The following is a 19,632-nucleotide window of genomic DNA, read 5'->3' on the forward strand; positions in this document are numbered from 1 at the left end:
AGCAGCCTACGATGCATCCCATCCGGACCGGGTGACTTATCCACTTTAAGTACAGCTAGCCTTCCGAGTACCTCTTCTTTATCAATGTTTAGCCCATTCAGTATCTCAACTGTATTTAACTTTACTGAAACTCTGGCAGCATCTTCTTCCTTGGTGAAGACGTATACAAAGTATTTATATCGGATCTCGGCCATCTCCTCTGCCTCCATGAATAGCTCTCCTTTATGGTCCTTTTTCAGAGTACGGCTCCTACTGCCCGTTTAATGTTTACATGCCAGTTTATGTTGGACGCCAGTTTATTCTCACACTCTCTCTTTGCCCCTCATTTCCTTTTTCACTTCCCTTCTGAACTTTCTATATTCAGCCTGGTGAATGAATGAATGAAAAACATGTTGGGTTTCCGTCAGTCTGAAACAGAAAGTTATTGGTTGATATAATGGCGATTTGAACAACTATTCGTCTTTTTATTGAGTTTGATGAGTTTTGCAAAATTGATACAACAAACTATTTTGTAAAATTTAATCCCCTGAAGGGGAACCGGCCCCGTCTCCCAGCACTGAGAACATTTGAAGACGGCAACTATCTTCCGAGCATTTCCTACAAGCATTTGAACAGCAGAGTTTCCGTAGTGTAGTGGTTATCACGTTCGCCTCACACGCGAAAGGTCCCCGGTTCGAAACCGGGCGGAAACATTTTCAAAACGGAATCCACGAAAAATCAATAAATATGAAAAAACACAAGAATTCACTCTGTGGTGAAATATGAATAAAATACAGATCCGGTATATTTTCCTTTCTCTGTCCAGTTCTACACACACTCAAACATTACACGGATACCGAAAATGTCTCTCCCTCACTCCAGTTTCCTGCCCTGACTGTGCAGAAATCCCCTCTCAAAGCGACTCTTTGCAACTGGTTTTAGTTGATTTGTGAGAGATCATTGAAGGACCCTGAAGAGCTGCCTCGGTTAATAACGACAGTTCGAAACAGCGTTGCAGCCGCGGCAACAAAAACATCCGTTTTTCGATGTTCGATGTTCCCCAGTTCCCGGATTGAGTGCGGCCACGACAGCAACGACATTCAGGCCGCCTGTCCGGCCCCGCTCCCTCCAATCACAGGTTGCTGGCGGAAGGCCGCAAATGCCGCCTCAGACAGCGCAATACTGCCCATCCCTGGGAAACAATTTCCCACCGAAGCTTTGACAACACATCGCAGGCATCATCTGTCCCACAGTGTTCTTACTTCGCTGCAAACACAGAACTCGCCAGCTGTTTCAACGTTCATTGTCTGAACAAGGATTTGAATTCTGCACACTCAACTCACTGGCCACTTTAACGAAGTCCAGTAGTCTACCGACTGAGCTACCCAGGCTCATCATTAAAAAGCGATCCATTATACAGATTTATGGTAGGACTCTGAATTATCCTTCGTAGACGTCGAAGTGAGGTGAAGATCCCTTTTATAAAATTCTCAGTAACGTGTTGAGGAGTATCCTTGTTCCTGTTGAACATGATGCAAGAAACATGGGCAGTGAACTCGTGAGTTTACAATTCTTCTTGTTTTTGCCAAATGTCTTGTCATTCGTTAGCACCAATTAAAATAACACTTTACCCAGTGGCTCAAAAGCTAAACTTGTCCCACACGGGAGCTGGAAACGGCCTCTCGACATCTGTAAGCTGAATAATTTCACCCGTTACACAGTGACACCAGGCAGCAGATTTCCCTTCCAAATTTTCCCCACACTAAACTTCCACCCGATGAATATCTGCTAAACGAAAAAAAGAATTGTGTGTTTGGTTCTATAGATTTCAAGATCTCGGACCGGGCCCTTTGGCACATCAACTGCCGCTTATAGCCCCCCTCTCCCACTATAAACAAGCAAACTGGCACCTGCTATTGCAAGATGGTAGGCCAGAGGAACCCAAGGGCCCACATGGGAACACTAAGAAGTAGTGAACATTTCGACCGGAGTTAAAGGTACAATTGGTGTGTTCCAAAATGCATCCATTCATTTGTATTGCCACGTGGTTCCTCCGGACTACGCTGTTGCAATAGCAGATGAGATGTTCAGTATTACTTGTTTACAGGAGGGAGGCTGCGGTTTTGGAGACACAAACTATGATTTTGATCCATCGACAAATCGTGCGATTCAACTAGAGCTTTAAATCAGCGCCTTAGACCGCTCAGCCAGGATACTTTCCATCCGACACTTCTGGAGCTAGTTTTACAGGAATAGAATTACTACAAGCAAGAATTCTACCCCTCAAGCACCAATGCTCGCACGGCAGCAGGATGCATGTGTCCAGTTGGAAACCTGTCTGAAGGAACATGCAGTCTGACAGAGCCGGAAGTCCAGCAGATTGACTTTCGGTCTGAGATGATGTTGAGTCTCCATCTTGAGAGTGTTTCGCCAATCCAGCTCAGAGTGGATTTAGAATCATAAATTCTGGTTTGACTGGAGACACTTGTGTCAGGTGAAGTGCAGGGAGCAGTTTCCCGTCCTTGACGGACATCAATGATCCTGTTGCGGTTTTGCTGCAAAATATCACTTCCCAGCTCCCGAAACTAAAACCCAACTCTGGTAGGATTCGAACCCACAACCTTTGAATACCTCCTCCAATCATTCAGTAGAAGTCCAACACGCTATCCATTGCGCCACAGAGTCAGTTATGTAACATGCCGGAGAGCGGGGGTGTTGTGCTGTGGTTGAGGCGGTCAGGCTGCTCCTGCTTCCGCTTCTCACATTCCCAGAGCGCAGCGGCAGTCTGCACGGATCACCCTCCAATGGATCCGGCTCCAGCCGCTTGTTGTGGGCCTGGTGCAAGAACAGTCGCGTCTGACTCCAAATCAGAAGGCTGCGTGTTTTGAACCAGGTTGAAATCACAGCATTTTCACTGTGGCTCAGGGTCCTGCCGACTGATTTTAGATCGGGACCGTGTTTCAGGGATGGGATGTTCAGTGTTTGTGCAACAATATCAAAATTAAGTTTGATACATTAATGAGCTTTTTTTCTGTTACTTTCTATTTACACCCTCTCCAGTTTTATGTAGAAAGAGTTAACAATGTTTAAGGGATGTGGTGTGCAGTGTTTGTGGAATCAGTGTAATTAAATTGGATACTTTCATCAGTTCCTTCTCTAACCCAGACTTTGCTAGATTTGTAGATTCACCCTGTTTAAAATAGGTTACTCAGTGAAAAAAATCAATCAGTTACAACCCCGAAACCTCAGCGGGTATATTTGTTCCAATGCTTTATGATGATCTCGATTTCCATTGAAATTTTCAATCAGCAAATCCCAACGGGTGTTTTGGGTTTGACAAACTAACTTTTTTACTTGCCTGGTTCCTGGAAATGATCCAGTGGGGATTTGCTTACCCGTACAGATATAGAAATAAATACATTCCATCATTTCACAAATGACAGTTGTGTAAATAAATATACCGCGATATCCAACATGGAAAAGCAGCTCTTCATGTTCTTAAACAAATTTCCTCAAATTATTTTATTAATCCACTTACGTTTCAATGTAAAACATATATTCAGAGCATCTCTCTAAACTTAAAGAATGGTAAAACAATTGCAGGTTTTACAAACACAAAACATGCGATCGTATAAGTAAGATTAAGGCTGACTTTGTGAAACTTGTATTCTAATTGTCTTTATGATGGTGCGAAAAATATTTCTAGATGTCCGTCCCCAACATAACAGAGAAACTAAGATGAAAACCAAAAGGATTTTTCAAAAACTATTTGGAGCGATTTGATCGGTTCCCCTTCTCCTTTCTTTAATTGTTACCTTTTGATAATTGTTGATCTTGATCCGTTTGCTTCATTTTTTTCAGTCATTTATGGTGAATTTTCTATCCGTTAACGTTCTTAAATATTTGATTTGTTTGTTCCCTACCTCTTGACTTGTGATTTGTCGACCTTCAGGTAAAAATCTGAAACAGAAATGTGTTTATATTCAGGAGTGACTCTGAAGTGTGAGACCGAGAGGTGATGCCGGATGTGTGACCGAGAGAACAACTGCAGGAGGCAGAACTGTCCGTAACCTAACATATCCCGTGTGGCATTGCTCATGGTGGGTCGGATGACAATGTTTTATATTGACTGAACGGCTATGTACATAACGCAGAACGGATTTTACTGCTGCTTTAACTCCACAAACTTTAATCACCATAAATGACCAAAGTCTCAGATCAGTTAGAATTGAATTGATGTTGGTGAGGGGAGTTTGTACATTGGAAGGAGTTTATACATTAACAGCTCCAGGCAAAACCTGCAAACCTCCCTCGCCTGTAGGTGACGTCACTATGAGATGTCCAGCTTTCTTTGCGCTTCTGGACTTCTGAAGTGTGATTGAACCTTCCCAAAAGTTTCCTATAATTAGTGAGGAAGGACGGTATCAGTGAAAATGTGATATATAAACGTGGATATTTCACTGGGTACCATGGGAACCTGATACACTGCTCTTTCCAGTTATTTGTCCAGCAGGAAACAGAAATCATTCTCTTCAACTGTACTCGCCCGAAGGAAAAGGAAACAAACAAAACTGCTCAGTTCTTTGTTTTAGCTTCTTCTGTTGGTTTACGTTCACTCACCGAGAAAGTGACAGAGAGACTGAGAGACTGGATTGGCTTTTTCACTTTGTAATCGATTATACTTTGTACTTATTGTAAGAGACGGTTCCATCCCAATTGTCATGTGCCTGATATTCTCATTAATACTATGATGTGTTCAAAATGAGTTTCTGCTAATTTTACAAAAGCTGAACAGCGAAACTGCTCTGAAACGAGTTTCGCTTCGCAAATTTAATGGAGATGGGTTGCTGGTTGTAACTAAAGTAGTTTGTAAAATCAGCCCTCTGGAACAGTATCCTCGAAACGTGTTTAGGACACATTGTATGAGAGCTCCATCTGTTCAATGAAGGAGCACTTCCGCACTGCAGTTCTGGAATCCTTTCCTTGTTGACTCCGAAACTAATACAAATATTATTTTGTTAAAGATCATTTTGTTGTTGAACTCACAAATTGGGTAAATATCACATCGGAGGCTTAAGACAATAAAGGACCCGACGAAACACGCACTTTGAGCAGCGAAGCCACGGAGCCAAATCAAGCTGCAAATTCACCATCTCCTCTCACTGACACCTGTCAGATACTCGCCACTGTGTGTTGGATTTTGAGGCCGTTTGGTTCATTTCGATTGCGCTTGCACATTTCGCTGTTTTTATCTGTCAACCTGTCGGTTGATTCTGAATGAAAAGTGAAATAAAATACATCAATTCCCATGACTTGGGCCAGTGGCGCAATGGATAACGCGTCTGACTACGGATCAGAAGATTGTAGGTTCGACTCCTACCTGGCTCGGGTTCATGCAATTTTATCTCTGACACTGGGGAACGAAGAATCAAATTTCGTAATAAGATATTGTTCATGGTGAAGCAGGAAAGAAAACATTCCATCTTGAAAGATTTAGGTTCAATTACAAAAAGAAACTGTGACCACAACGTTTACCAACAAGCCGCCTTTTAGTTTGATGTCAGACACACGAACATTGCAGCACGACGTGGAGGCACCGCGCTGATGACCTTCAGGTGTATCCGGGCCGTTCAGACACTTCGTGTGACACAAGAGCTTTCCAATCCCCGCCAGCTCCTGGACGCCGAGACGTTCGTTGAAAGCAGCATTCACCGACAGGACCGCTATTCCGCTCCCTTTGCCGGTCTGCAGGAAATCCGATGCTGAAAATACAAAGTAGGACGGACAGTATCTGGAAAACAGTTAAACTTTCAGTGTTCAGACATTGGTGAGAACCATAAACAGGACTTTGGATACATTTAAATTGGGTGTGGAGGAGGAGTACGCTGTTTTTTTATAAACTGTGGGAGTGTAGATATGAGTGTGATGTTTATATATGAACTGTGGGTGAGTATATATGAGTGCGATGTTTATAAATGAACTATGAGTGTGTATATATGAGTGCGATGTTTATATATGAACTGTGGGTGTGTATATATTAGTGCGATGTGTATATATGAATTATGAGTGTGTATATATGAGTGCGATGTTTATAAATGAACTATGAGTGTGTATAAATGAGTGCGATGTTTATGTATGAACTGTGGGTGTGTATATATGAGTGCGATGTGTATAGATGAACTATGAGTTTGTATATATGAGTGCGATGTTTATGTATGAACTATGGGTGTGTTTTTATGAGTGCGATGTTTATATATGAAGTTCGGAATGACCGGGAGGGGCAATTCCCCCTGGGTTTATATGTTCTTCCAACATAAGGACACAAAGATCAATTAACAGTGGGGTGGAAATAGCTCAGTTGGGAGGGCGTTTGACTAAAGATCTCGGGTTTCGGCAGTTTGAGTTATTTAGTTTCTGCTTCTTTGAATCCTAGAATGGTTACAGCACGGAAGGAGGCCATTCGGCCAATCGAGTTCATGCCGGAACTTTGCTAGAGCAATCCAGCTCGTCACACTCCCCCGCAGTTTACCCGTAGCCCTGCATTTTTTCCCTTCAAGTACTTATCCAATTCTCTTTTGAAAGCCACAATTGAATCTGCCTCCAGCACTCACTCAGGCAGTGAATTCCAGATCTTAACCACTCGCTGTGTAAAAGCGTTTTTCCTCATGTCGACTTTCATTCTTTTGCGATCACCATAAATCTTTGTCCTCTGGTTCTTGACCCTTCCGCCTATGGGAGCAGTTTCTCTCTCTCTACTCTGTCTGGACCCTTCATGATTTTAAATACATCGATGAAATCTCCTCTCAACATTCTCTGCTCCATGGACAACAACCCCAGCTTCTCCAGTCTATCCACGTTACTGAAGTCCTTCATCCCTGGAACAATTCTAATAAATCTTTTCTGCAGCCTCTCTAAGGCCTTCACACCCGTCGCAAAGTGCGGTGCCCAGAACTGGACACAATACTGCAGTTGTGGCCGAACCAGTGTTTTACAAAAGCTCATCGTAACTTCCTTGTTTTTGTTCTCTTTGCCTCAATTTGTAAAGCACAGGATCCCATATGCTTTTTAAAACCGTTTTCTCTATCTGCCCTGCCACCTTTAAAGATTTGTTCACACAAACCCCCAGATTTCTCGGTTCCTGCAGCTCCTTTAGAATTAAACGCTTTAGTTTAATTCGCCTCTCCTCGTTTTTCCAACTAAAATATATCGCTTCGCTTTTCTCCGCGTTAGATTTGATGTGCCATATGTTCGCCCATTCCACCAGCCTGTCTTTGTACTATCACTATCCTCTTCACTGTTCATTACACTTCCAAGCTTTGTGTCATCTGCAAATTTTGAAATTGTGCCCTGTACACCAAAGTCCAATTCATTAATATATATCTAGAAAAGCAGTGGTCCTAGTACCGACCCGTGGGGAACACGACTGTACACCTCCCTCCAGTCTGATAAACAACCGTTCACCACTGCTCTCTGTTTCCTGTCACTTAGCCAATTTCGTACTGCCACTGCCTCTTTTATTCCTTGGGCTTCAACTTTGATGACAAGCCTATTATGCAACACTTTATCAAACGCCTTTTGGTAGTCCAGATATACCATGTCAACCACATTGCTCTCATCGAATCTCTCTTACCTCAACAAAAAACTCAATCAAGTTAGTTAAAAACGATTTGCCTTCAACAAATCCGTGCTGCTTTCCTTAATTAATCCACACTTGTCCAAGTGACGATTAACTTTGTCTCGGATTATCGTTTCTAAAAGTTCCCCCTTCACCGAGGTTAAACTGACTGGACTATAGTTCCTGGGATGATCCATACACGCCTTTTTGAACAAGGGTATAATATTTGCAATTCTCCAGTCCTCTGGCACCACCCCCGTATCTAAGGATGATTGGAAGATTATGGCCAGGACCTCCACAATTTTCACCCCTAATTCCCTCAGAAAACTAGGATTCATACCATCCGGACCAGGTGACTGATCTACTTTAAACACAGCTGGAATTCCTAATAGCTCCTCTTTATTAATGTATATCCCATCTCGTATTTCAACTACTTCTTTTACTGTAACTTTGCAGCATATTCTTCCTTGGTAAAGACAAATGCAACGTACTCATTTATTACCACAGCCATGCCCTTTGCCTCCATGTGTAGCTCTCCTTTTTGGTCCCTAATCGGTCCCACCCCTCCTCTTCCTACCCGTTTACTGTTCATGTGCCAAAAGAAGACTTTTGGATTCCCTTTTATGTTAACCACCAGTCCATACTCATACTCTCTCCATGCCCCTTTTTTTCCATTTTCACTTCCCCTCTGAACTCTCTATATTCAGCCCGGTTCTCACTTGTATTATCAACCTGACATCTGTCCTACGCCTCTTTTTTCTGTTTCACCTTAATCTCTGTCTCTTTCGTCATCCAGGGAGCTCTGGCTTTATTTGCCCTACTTTTCCCCCTGGTGGGAATGTACCTCGACTGTACCTGAACCATCACTTCTTTAAAGGCCGCCCATTGTTCAGTTACAGTTTTCCATGTCAATCTTTGATTCTAATTTACCCTGGCCAGATGCGTTCTCAACCCATTGAAATTGGCCTTCCAGCAGGATTAAGCGAGAACCAGAGAGAGTGAAACTGCCTCACTGAGAAAATCGGGGTCAGTGAACTCGAGATTCTGGAGTCAGGATGAGCCAGCGGTTGAGGGCGCTGTATTCAGATCGCAGTTTCGCCTGGTGGTGTGGTTTTGAATCCTCAATCTTCACATTCAGTCCTTTGCTTGTACGATTTTTTTTCTTGTGCCTGAGGATGGAGGTGATTTTTCTGCCCAGTTGATTTGCTGCTTCCAGAAAACAAACCCGACATCCGTCCACGGCAGGTTTGTTTTTATTTGTTCTGAGAATGTGTCGTGCTTGGGGTCAGCAGAACACGGCCCGTGGAATCAATCCATTGTGTCTTTGACCAGTTGTTCCAATATCTTTGCCACGAGCCTCATCTGGCTAAATGGGAATCCAGATATGGCTAATTGCAATTGCGATTATTAAATCAAAATGAGTCATGGACACAGTCTTTAGACCTGTGATCTCAATACTCATATTCGCATGTGGACTTCAAACTTTTTGTGAGTTGTTGATAAAATGGTGAAAAGCAGAGTGTGCGAATGTTTTTGATCGTTGTGAGTGCTTTACTTCCTAGGTTACTGAATGGTGGGAGATGTTTGTAAGGAAATATACACATGTGAAGTACACCTCACTGTATATTGTGTGTGTGCAAGATGTTTTCGTTCATGTGACTTAAACAATGCCACCATGGCCACACCTGCGGCTAGTCAGCAATTTCTCTTGGACAACACTGACATAGAGGATGGCCGAGTGCACTGAGTCCGGACATTGATTCTTCAGGACTGTCAGGGTGGGATTCGATTTTCGTCTCTAACAAACTTTCCATAGCAACGGAAAGATTGGCGGCGGCCGCTGCATAAACATCACAGTCAAACAAACGCACACCCTTTGTATATACTCACTTGAGGTTGTACAAGAGTGGGGGGCACTAGTTAATGTACTTTAACTGAGGCGGCACTAGTTGGGGTTGTATGATAGAGTGGAGCAGACGTTGCCCTTCTGTCTTACTGAGGCGGGGAATTTAACAAAGGCTGCACCAGATAACTTGCATCACAAGCACGGAACATTTTTAACCAAGTCCTAAAATTCCGTCTGTAAAATGAGAACGGGTGACAATTCAACACAGGGAAAACACAGCAAACTCATTTAAGTTTAGACTGTCACTTGGTAACCAAGGTGGAAAGCCAACAAAGTGGAACATTGTGCAGGGATGTCCTGCTCACAAAAGGCTGGACAAAGCCAATCCGGCAAATTACCACCCTACCAGTCTACACTCTATCATCAGCAAAGTGATGGAAGTTTTCGTCGACAGTGCTATCAAGCGGCACTCACTCACCAATAACCTGCTCATCGATGCTCCGTTTGGGTTTCGCCAGGACCACTCGGCTCCAGACATCATAACAGCCTGGGTCCAAACCTGGACAAAAGAGCTAAATTCCGGAGGTGAGGTGAGAGCAACTGCCCTTGACATCAAGGCAGCCTTTGACCGATGTGTCTTCAAGGAGCCCTAGGAAATTTGAAGTCAACGGGAATCAGGGGGAAAACTCTCCAGTGGCTGGAATCTTACCTGGCACCAAGGAAGAATGCAGTCGTTGTTGGAGGCAAATCGTCTCCGCCCCAGGACATCACTGCAGGAGTTCCTCAGGGCGGTGTCCGACGCCCAACCATCGTCAGCTGCTTTATCAATAGCCTTTCCTCCATCATAAGGTCAGAAATGGGGATGTTCGCTGATGATTGCACAGTGTACATTTCCATTCGCAATCCCTCAAATAATGAAGCAGTCCGTGCCCGTGTGCAGCAAAACCTGGACAACATTCAGCCTTGGGCTGATGAGTGACAAGTAACATTCAAGTGCCAGGCAATGACCAAATCTAACAAGAGAAAACCTAACCAACTCCCTTTGACATTCAACGGCATTACCATCGCCGAATTCCCCGCCATCAACAGCCTGGGGGTCACCATTGACCAGAAACTTAACTGGACCAGCTACATAAATACTGTGGCGACAAGAGCAGGTCAGAGGATCGGTATTGTGCGGCGAGTGACTCATCTCCTGACTCCCCAAAGTCTTTCTACTATCTACAATGTACAAGTCAGGAGTGTGACGGAATACCCTTCACTTGCCTGGATGTGTGCAGCTTCAGCTTAAATCAAGAAGCTCGACATCATCCAGGACAAAGCAGCCCGCTTGATTGGCACCCCATCCACCACCCTAAACATTCACCCCCTTCACCACCAGCGCACCGTGCTGCAGTGTGTACCATCTACAGGATGCACTGCAGCAATTCGCCAAGGCTTCATCGACAGCACCACCCAAATCCGCGACCTCTATCACCTAGAAAGTCAAGGGCATATGGCAGATAGGAACAACACCACCTGCATGTTCCCCTCCAAGTCACACACCATCCTGCCTAGGAAATATATCGCCGTACCTTCATTGTCGCTGGGTCAAAATCCTGGAACTCCCTTCCTAACAGCACTGTGGGGGAACCTTCACCGCACGGACTTTAGCGGTTCAAGGAGCTGGATCACCACCACCTTCTCAAGCACAATTAGGGATGGCCAATAAATGCTGGCCTTGCCAGCGACGCTCAAATCTCATAGAATCGTAGAATGTTTACAGCACGGAAGGAGGCCATTCGGCTCCACGCAATCGTAATCCAGCTAGTCTCACTCTCCCGCCCTTTCCCTGTAGCCCTGCATTTTTTTTCCTTTCAAGCACTTATCCAGTTGCCTTTGAATCTGCCTTCACCACCCCCTCGGGCAGTGCATTCCAGATCCTAACCATTCGCTATTTAAAAACGTTTTTCCTCATGTCACCTTTGGTTCTTTTGCCAATCACCTGAAATCCATGTCCTCTGGTTCTCGACCCTTCTACCATTGGGAACAGTTTCTCTCTATCTATTCTGTCTAGACCCATCATGATTTTGAATTCCTCTATCAAATCTCCCCGCAACCTTCTCTGTTCCAACAAGAACAACCCCAGCTTCTCCAGTCTGTCCAAGTAACTAAATTCCCTCATCCCTGCAATCATTCTAGTAAATCTCTCCTGCACCCTCTGTAAGGCCTTCACATCTTTCCTGAACTGCGGTGCACAGAACCGGACACAATACCGTAGTTGTGGCCCAAACAGTGTTTTATAAAGGTTCGTCATGACTTCCATACTTTTTTACTCGATGCCTCTATTTATGAAGTCCAGGATCCCGTATACCTTTTCAACCGCATTCTCAACCTGCTCTGAAGCCTTCAACGATTTGTGCACATAAACCACCAGATCTCTCTGGGCCTGTACCCATTTTGGAGTTGCGCCCTTTAGTTTATATTGCCTCTCCTGGTTCTTCCGACCGAAATGTCGCATTTTTTGTGTTAAATTTCATCTGCCACTTGTCCGCCCATGACACAGGCCAATATATAACCTCTTGAAGTCTGTCACCATCCTTCACACTGTTCACTACCCTTCCAAGTTTTGTGTCATCTGCAAATTTTGAAATTGTGCCCTTTACAAGCAAGTCCAAGTCATTAATATAAATCAAGAAAAGCAGTGGTCCCAGCATTGACACCTGGGGAACACCATTGTACACCTCCCTCCAGTCCAAAAAACAACCAATCACCACTACTCTCTGCTTCCTGTCCCTTAGCCAATTCTGCATCCATGTTTCTACTGCCCCCTTTGACCCATGGACCTCAATCTTACTGATAAGCCTACCGTGCGGCACTTTATCAAACACCTTTTGAAAGTCCATATGCACCACATCAACTGCGTTGCCTTCATCTACCCTCTCTGTTAACTCAACAAAAAACTCTATCATGTTAGTTAAACACGATTTGCCTTCAACAAACCCATGCCGGCTTTCCCTAATCAATCCACAGTCGTCCAAGTGTCTGTTAATTCTGTCCCGGATTATCGTTTCTAAAAGTTCCCCCACCATTGAGGTTAAACTGACTGGCATATAGATGCTGGCTTTATCCTTACAACCTTTTTTGAACAAGGATGTAACGTTTGCAATTCTCCAGTCCTCTAGCACCACCCCCGTATCTGTGGATGTTTGTAAGATTATGGTGAGTACCTCCTGCTATTTCCAACCTTCCTTCCCTCAGCAGCCCACGATGCATCCCATCCGGACCGGTTGACTTATCTACTTTAAGTACAGCTAGCCTTCCGAGTACCTCTTCTTTATCAATGTTTAGCCCATTCAGGATCTCAACTGTATTTACCTTTACCGAGACTCTGGCAGCATCTTCTTCCTTGGTAAAGACGTATACAATGTATTCATATAATATCTCTGCCATCCTCTCTGCCTCCATGAATAGCTCTCCTTTATGGTCCCTTATCAGAGTACGGCTCCTACTGCCCGTTTAATGTTTACATGCCAGTTTATGTTGGCCGCCAGTTTATTCTCACACTCTCTCTTTGCCCGTCATTTCCTTTTTCACTTCCCCTCTGAACTTTCCATATTCAGCCTGGTGAATGAATGAATGAAAAACATGCTGGATTTCCGTCAGTCTGAAACAGAAAGTTATTGGTTGATTAATGGCGATTTGAACAACTATTCGTCTTTTTACTGATTTTAATGAGCTTTGCGAAATTAATACAACAAACTATTTTGTAAAACTTAATCCCCTGAATGGGACCCGGCCCCGTCTCCCAGCACTGAGAACATTTGAAGACGGCAACTATCTTCCGAGCATTTCGTATAACCGTTTGCACAGCAGAGTTTCCGTAGTGTAGTGGCTATCACGTTCGCCTCACACGCGAAAGGTCCCCGGTTCGAAACCGGGCGGAAACATTTTCAAAACGTCATCCACTAAAAATCAATAAATATGAAAAAACGCAAGATTTCACTCTGTCGTGAAATATGAATAAAATACAGAACCGGTATATTTTCCTTTCTCTGTCCAGTTCTGCACACACTCAAACATTACACAGATACCGAAAATATCTCTCCCTCACTTCAGTTTCCTGCCCTGCCTGTGCAGAAATCTCCTCTCAAAGCTACTCATTGCGACTGTTTTGTGTTGATTTGTGAGAGATTTTTCAAGGACCCTGAAGAGCTGCCTCGGTTCATAACTATAGTTCTAAACAGCATGGCAACCGCGGCAACAAACACATCCGTTTTTCGAAGTTCGATGTTCCCCAGCTCCCGGATTGAGTGAGACCACGACAGCAACGACATTCAGGCCGCCTGTCCGGCCCCGCTCCCTCCAATCACAGGTTGCTGGCGGAAGGCCGCAAATACCGCCTCAGACAGCGCAATACTGCCGATCCCTGGGAAACAATATACCACCGAAGCTTTGACAACACATCGCAGGCATCATTTGTCCCGCAAACATAGATACTTGCCAGCTGTTTCAAAGTTTATTGCCTGAACAAGGATTTGATTTCTGCACACTCAAATCACGAGCCGCTTATAGAAATCTCAGAGTCTACCGACTGAGCTACCCAGGCTCAATAAACGAAAAAGATCCATTGTACAAATTTATGGTAGGACTCTGAATTATCCTTCGTGAACGTCGAACTGAGTTGAAGATCCCTTTTATAAAATTCTCAGTAACGTGTTGAGGAGAATCCTTGTTTCTGTTGAACATGATGTAAGAAACATGGACAGTGAACTCTTGAGTTTACAATTCTTCTTGTTTGTGCCAAATGTCTTCTCATTCGTTAGCACCAATTAAAATAACCCTTTATCCAGTGGCTCAAAAGCTAAACTTGCCCCACACGGGAGTTGGAAAAGGCCTCTCGACCTTTCATGTATTAACATCTGTAAGCTGAATAATTTCATCCGTTACACAGTGACACCAGGCAGCAGATTTCCCTTCCAAATTTTCCCCACACGAAACTTCCAACCGATGAATATCCGCTGAACGAAAAGAAGAATTGTGTGTTTGGTTCTTCAGATTTAAAGATTTCGTACCGGGCCCTTTGCCATATCAGCTGACGCTAATCGCCCCCTCTCCCCCTGTAAACAAGTAAACTCGCACCTACTGTTGTAAGACGGTAGGCCAGAGGAACCCAAGTGCCCACATGGGAACACTAAGAAGCAGATGCGTGACGGAACATACCAGTTGTACCTTGAACTCCGGTCAAAATGTTCGGAGTAAAATGTTCGTCTGTTCTCGGTGAGGCTGAAACTCACAACCTGGGCGTTTCTGAAGCTGATAAAAGTGCCGCACGCTGACCGCTTGCGCTACAAGAGCTTCGAGATCTTTCTCCGATTTCTCCAAGAAGCCTCCAATCAAGATGCACTTCGATGAATATCCGCAGTGGCCTTTAAAAGCCATGGAATCTGAAACAAAACCCCAGAAGATAAGAACTTTTAATTATATTATTATTAACTTAGGGACAATTTTTGATGGTACTTTAAGGAGGATTTGGGGAAAGTGTGAGACGAAACTGGGAAACTCTCCCTGGGATGTGGTTGATTGAAGAGATGGGCGTTATTTCATTTGAAAACCGAGGCTCGGAACTTTCTGATGGAGAATTGTGACAGAAGATTGTGGTTAGTGGCAGTTGCCGGGGAGATCAAGAGCAGAGGGAGAAAAGTCAAAGTCACAGCTGTGACAGCTCAAGTGCTCTGCTTATCTGTAATATTTAAAAATGTAATGTACAGTACAGGGCAAACCGATTTGGTATCGCTTATCAAAAATATTAAAAGACACGGGGTCAAACGCGGATTTGTGAAGAGGGAATGGTTTTAACCCCCAAAGCGAAATCATTCCACATGAATCTGAAGTGTCTTGGGGAAAACGGCAGTGCGAACCGTTACGTTCGTGTCATGACTTGAAAGACCCACCAATTACCGACAGTATCTTTGAACGAGTTGTGTCAGCAAAACCGTGATTGAAGCCGCTTTGCGTTTGTCAAACGTGTAGGTGACGATATTGGGATTGATAAAGGTCGATTTCAATTATTTGAAATATCACTATACGTCATGACCCGAAAATCGACTGTAAAATCGAGTTTTTCCTGTCAGTCCTGAATTGAAGGGAAAGGCGCACCAATCAGATCAGGGAAACGAAGAGCAGAATAGGTGAATGAAACTTGCACGATTGAAAATCCCTGTTTGTCGGAAGATTCAGTCCCCAGTGGTGGAGAGGATTGATATTTCGAGCAGTTATTCACCAGCCTCAATTTCAGTAATTTCCCGTTGCTGACAATGAGATGAGTCGAAATGAGCAGGTCCAACGAGCCAGTCTGTAACACAGGCCAATGTCTCAGTGCAGCTCATTACCCAGTCACTGGGCTCCATTATAGCTGTTCCTGTCAGCAACACACAAAGAGAAATTGTAAATCTGAAACAGAAAGAGATAATGTATAAAACTTTATATCTACCACCAGGTTTTCCCTTTTTTCGGCTTTTAAAACAATCTGTTTCACAGTTTGTCAAACCCGAAACAGCCTCTGGGATTTGCCGATTGTAATTTCAATGGAAATTGCGACCGTCACTAATTATCGGAACAAATATACCCGCTGAGGTTTCGGGGTTGTTATTGGTTTATTTATATCAGTGAGTGACCGATTTTAAACTAGGTGAGGGTCTAAACATAAGGTTAGAGCCTGGGATAGACAAGAGATTCTTCAATGTATCAAGTTAAATTACACTGATTCCACCAACACTGCACATCACATCCCTTAAACATTGTTACCTGTTACTATATAAAACTGGTGAGGGTGGAAATGGGAAATAACCGAAAAAAACCTTAATTGTATCAAACTTATTATTATTATTATACAAACAATGTACAGCCTATCCCTTAAAAAAGACTCAATGTAAAACCAGTCGCCAGTCCCAGACCCGCTGTGACCCTGATGTGATTTGCATCCGATTCTGACTGACTTAGTATCAGACGCGCTCCCGTCCACAGTAAACGGATGGGGCCGGATCCATAAGAGAAAAATGAGGACCGACCTCCGCATAACCTGTCCTCATAATTTAACCATTTTAGCCCCGGTATCATTCTGGTGAATCTGGGCTGCACCCTCTGCAAGGCCAATATTTCATTCCTGAGAGGTGGTGCCCAGAACTGAATGCAATACTTTAAATGGTGTCTCAGCAGGGATTTCTATCTGTAACATACTTCCCCCCTTTGAATACCGGTTTCCCTGAAATAAAGGCCAACATGCCATGAGACATTTAAATTAATTTTTCTAACATTCCACTGGCTTTTAGCGATTTCTGTACTTGGACCCCTAAATCTCACTGCTCCTCCACAGCTCCTCGCTTCTCACCATTTAGAAAATACTCTGATCTATCTTACTTCAGTCCAAAGTAGATGAGCTCACACTTGCCCATTTTGAAAGTTTGAACAGACTGGGGCTCTTCTGTATAGAAAAGAGAAGACTCCGGGGTGACCTGATATAGGACTTTAAGATTATGCAAGGGTTTGATAGGTTAGACGTAGATAAGGTGTTTGCATTTGTGAATGCGTGGACTCCAAATCATTGGGGCCATGAATATCAGGTAGTCACTATTTAATTCAATATGGCATTCAAGAGGAACACATTCACCCAGAGAGTGGTTAGAATGTGCAATTCGCTCCCACAAGGAGTAGTTTATGCGAATAGCATGGATTCGTTGACGGCGAAGCTAGATAAACACATGGAGGAGAAAGGAATATAAGGGTTTGCTCATACGGTTAGATGAAGAGGGGTTGGCGGAGGCTTGTCTGCAGCATAAACACCGGCATAATCTAGTTTGGCCGAATTGCCTGTTTCCTTGATGTACATTCTTTGTAATTCGATGTAACTCCATCTGCCACAATTTTGCCAACTCATTTAATCTTTCAATTTCCCTTTGCAACTTTATGCTTCCATTTACACTACTCATTGTGACACCTAACTTGGTGTCAGCGACAAACGTGGATATACGGCAGTCTATTCCGTCGTCTACGCCATTTATACACCGGGTCTCTGTCTCCCACCTTCGAACCAACTCCCGACCCATTTCAATAGGTTGTTTTAAATTCTACGCACTCCCATTTATGTTAACAGTCTCTTCTGTGGTACCTTATCGAATCCCTCTAGAATTCAATATTACATAACATCCATAGACACTCCATTATCTACCATGTTAGATAGATCTTCATAAAGTTCAACTAGCTTTGTTGGACTGAACTTACCCTTTACAAATCCATGCTGGTTCTCTCTGATTACTTCATATTTATCCAATTGCTCAGGCATTCTTTCCCTAATAACGGATACTGGTAACATCCCCACAACAGACGTCAGACTAATGGGTCTATAATTTCCAACTTCATCTCTGCTACCCATCCGAAATAATGGAGTGGCATTGACAATGTTTCAATCAAAGGAACAATTCCTGAATCAAGAGAGTTTGAACGATCATGACTAAAGCATGTACAATTTCCTCGCCTATTCCTCTTAATCCCCTCGGGTGGTAACGATCAGGTCTTCGGGTAAGCATTCTCCAAGGCGGCCTTCGAGACACACGACAACGCAAAATCGTCGAGCAGAAATTGATAGCCAAGTTCCGCACCCACGAGGACGGCCTCAACCGTGATCTTGGGTTCATGTCACGCTGCACGTAACCCCACCAGCGGAAAAAAAAAGTTATCTGTTTTGAATACAACTGGACATTGTCTCTCTCTCTCTCTGCCTTTCGGGTCTCTTTCTCTCCTTGTCTTTGTAATTTGACCCTTGTGTATTCAGTATACTGGGACATACTGTTTTCCGTGGCTAACCTGTCTGAACACCAACGACACCTTTGATTCCCAGCCTAATATAAGATATGCGACTTGAGAACCTCTCATTCACTCACTCACCTGACGAAGGAGATAATCTCCGAAAGCTTGTGATTTTCAAATAAAACTGTTGGACCATAACCTGGTGTTGTAAGATTCCTTACATAGGTCCTGGAGATTTGTCTATCTTTAATCTAATTATTTTCTCCATTGCCATGATTTTACTGAGACTGAATCCCCATGATTTATTTACAGTTGTCCTCGTGTCTCTGGTATGTTCGCTTCATTTTTTTCTGCGAAGTAAATATTTTGCAATTCTGCTATTTCCTGATATTCAATTACAATATCACCTCCATCTGTCTTTAAGGGGCCCACATTACTCTTAGTCACCCTTCTTTCTCTTAAAGGACTGGGAAAAACCTTGATTGTTGTCCTCATTTCCCCTCACAGGTTTTTCTCTTTTCCCTGATTGTTCCTCTTCCGGTTTTTAGTTTCAGCACCGCAATAAAGAATACTTTGCTATAAAGTTCGGCTCAATAGTTCTTTCCTGTCAGAGAGAGAATTGTCTGATCCACTAATTTATTTAATGTCACAAACACAAGCACACATAATCATCGGTGTATCAACGCCTTGATGGATGCACAAAGATAAACACAGCGAGAAATGCAGGAAGTATCGGGATGCACAGGTGAACGGACAAGCGAAATGGACAAAATAAAACGGTCTGAACCCCGAACAGACAGTAACGTGTCGCTGATAGATGTTAGTGAGAGGAGGTGTGGGCGGGCTAGAATTAATTGGTGCTGTGGCTTAGTTAGTTAAAACATCTATCTCATAAACAGGCGATCCTTTGTTCGACTCCTAGCAGTGCTTTATACAACTTATTATTTTTACCGAATTTGTGGAATTAAGCGACAAAATAACACTGTGGTGTTTGTATTTGTTCAGGTTTCAGGCGGAAACAGATATCAAGATGACTGCTCAAAAAGGCCCTTTCATTATTCAGACAGAACTCTCATAGAATGTGTCTGTAACATGTTCATTTAAGGACACGTTCTTGTTTCTCGTCTCGTTGGGGTCGGGGTATAATTCACGATTTGAAGTTTAAGCCCGAAAGTAGTCCTAATTTGCACTTGCCCATTTTGAAAGTTTGAACAGACTGGGGCTGTTCTGTATCGAAAAGAGAAGACTCGGGGGTAACCTGATATCGGACTTTGAGATCATGCAAGGGTTTGATAGGTTGGACGTTGATAAGGTGTTTGCACTTGCGGAGGTGAGGACTCCAAATCATTGGGGCCATGAATATCAGGTATTCACTATTTAATTCAATATGGCATTCAAGAGGAACACA

At 43.6% G+C, this 19,632-nt stretch overlaps 4 non-coding genes across 4 annotated transcripts; 3 read left to right on the forward strand and 1 right to left on the reverse strand.

The window, feature by feature from the left end:
- Positions 1 to 619: 619 nt before the first annotated feature.
- trnav-cac (transfer RNA valine (anticodon CAC)) lies at positions 620 to 692 on the forward strand. The gene has a single exon. It is a non-coding gene; the product is annotated as a tRNA-Val (tRNA).
- Positions 693 to 2,572: 1,880 nt separating this feature from the next.
- trnar-ucu (transfer RNA arginine (anticodon UCU)) lies at positions 2,573 to 2,664 on the reverse strand. The gene is given in 2 exon segments: positions 2,573 to 2,608; positions 2,628 to 2,664. It is a non-coding gene; the product is annotated as a tRNA-Arg (tRNA).
- Positions 2,665 to 5,294: 2,630 nt separating this feature from the next.
- Positions 5,295 to 5,367, forward strand: trnar-acg (transfer RNA arginine (anticodon ACG)). Its single transcript has one exon. It is a non-coding gene; the product is annotated as a tRNA-Arg (tRNA).
- Positions 5,368 to 13,296: 7,929 nt separating this feature from the next.
- trnav-cac (transfer RNA valine (anticodon CAC)) lies at positions 13,297 to 13,369 on the forward strand. The gene has a single exon. It is a non-coding gene; the product is annotated as a tRNA-Val (tRNA).
- Positions 13,370 to 19,632: the final 6,263 nt, after the last annotated feature.

Source organism: Heptranchias perlo, chromosome 20, assembly GCF_035084215.1.
Source record: "Heptranchias perlo isolate sHepPer1 chromosome 20, sHepPer1.hap1, whole genome shotgun sequence".
NCBI lineage: Eukaryota > Metazoa > Chordata > Chondrichthyes > Hexanchiformes > Hexanchidae > Heptranchias > Heptranchias perlo.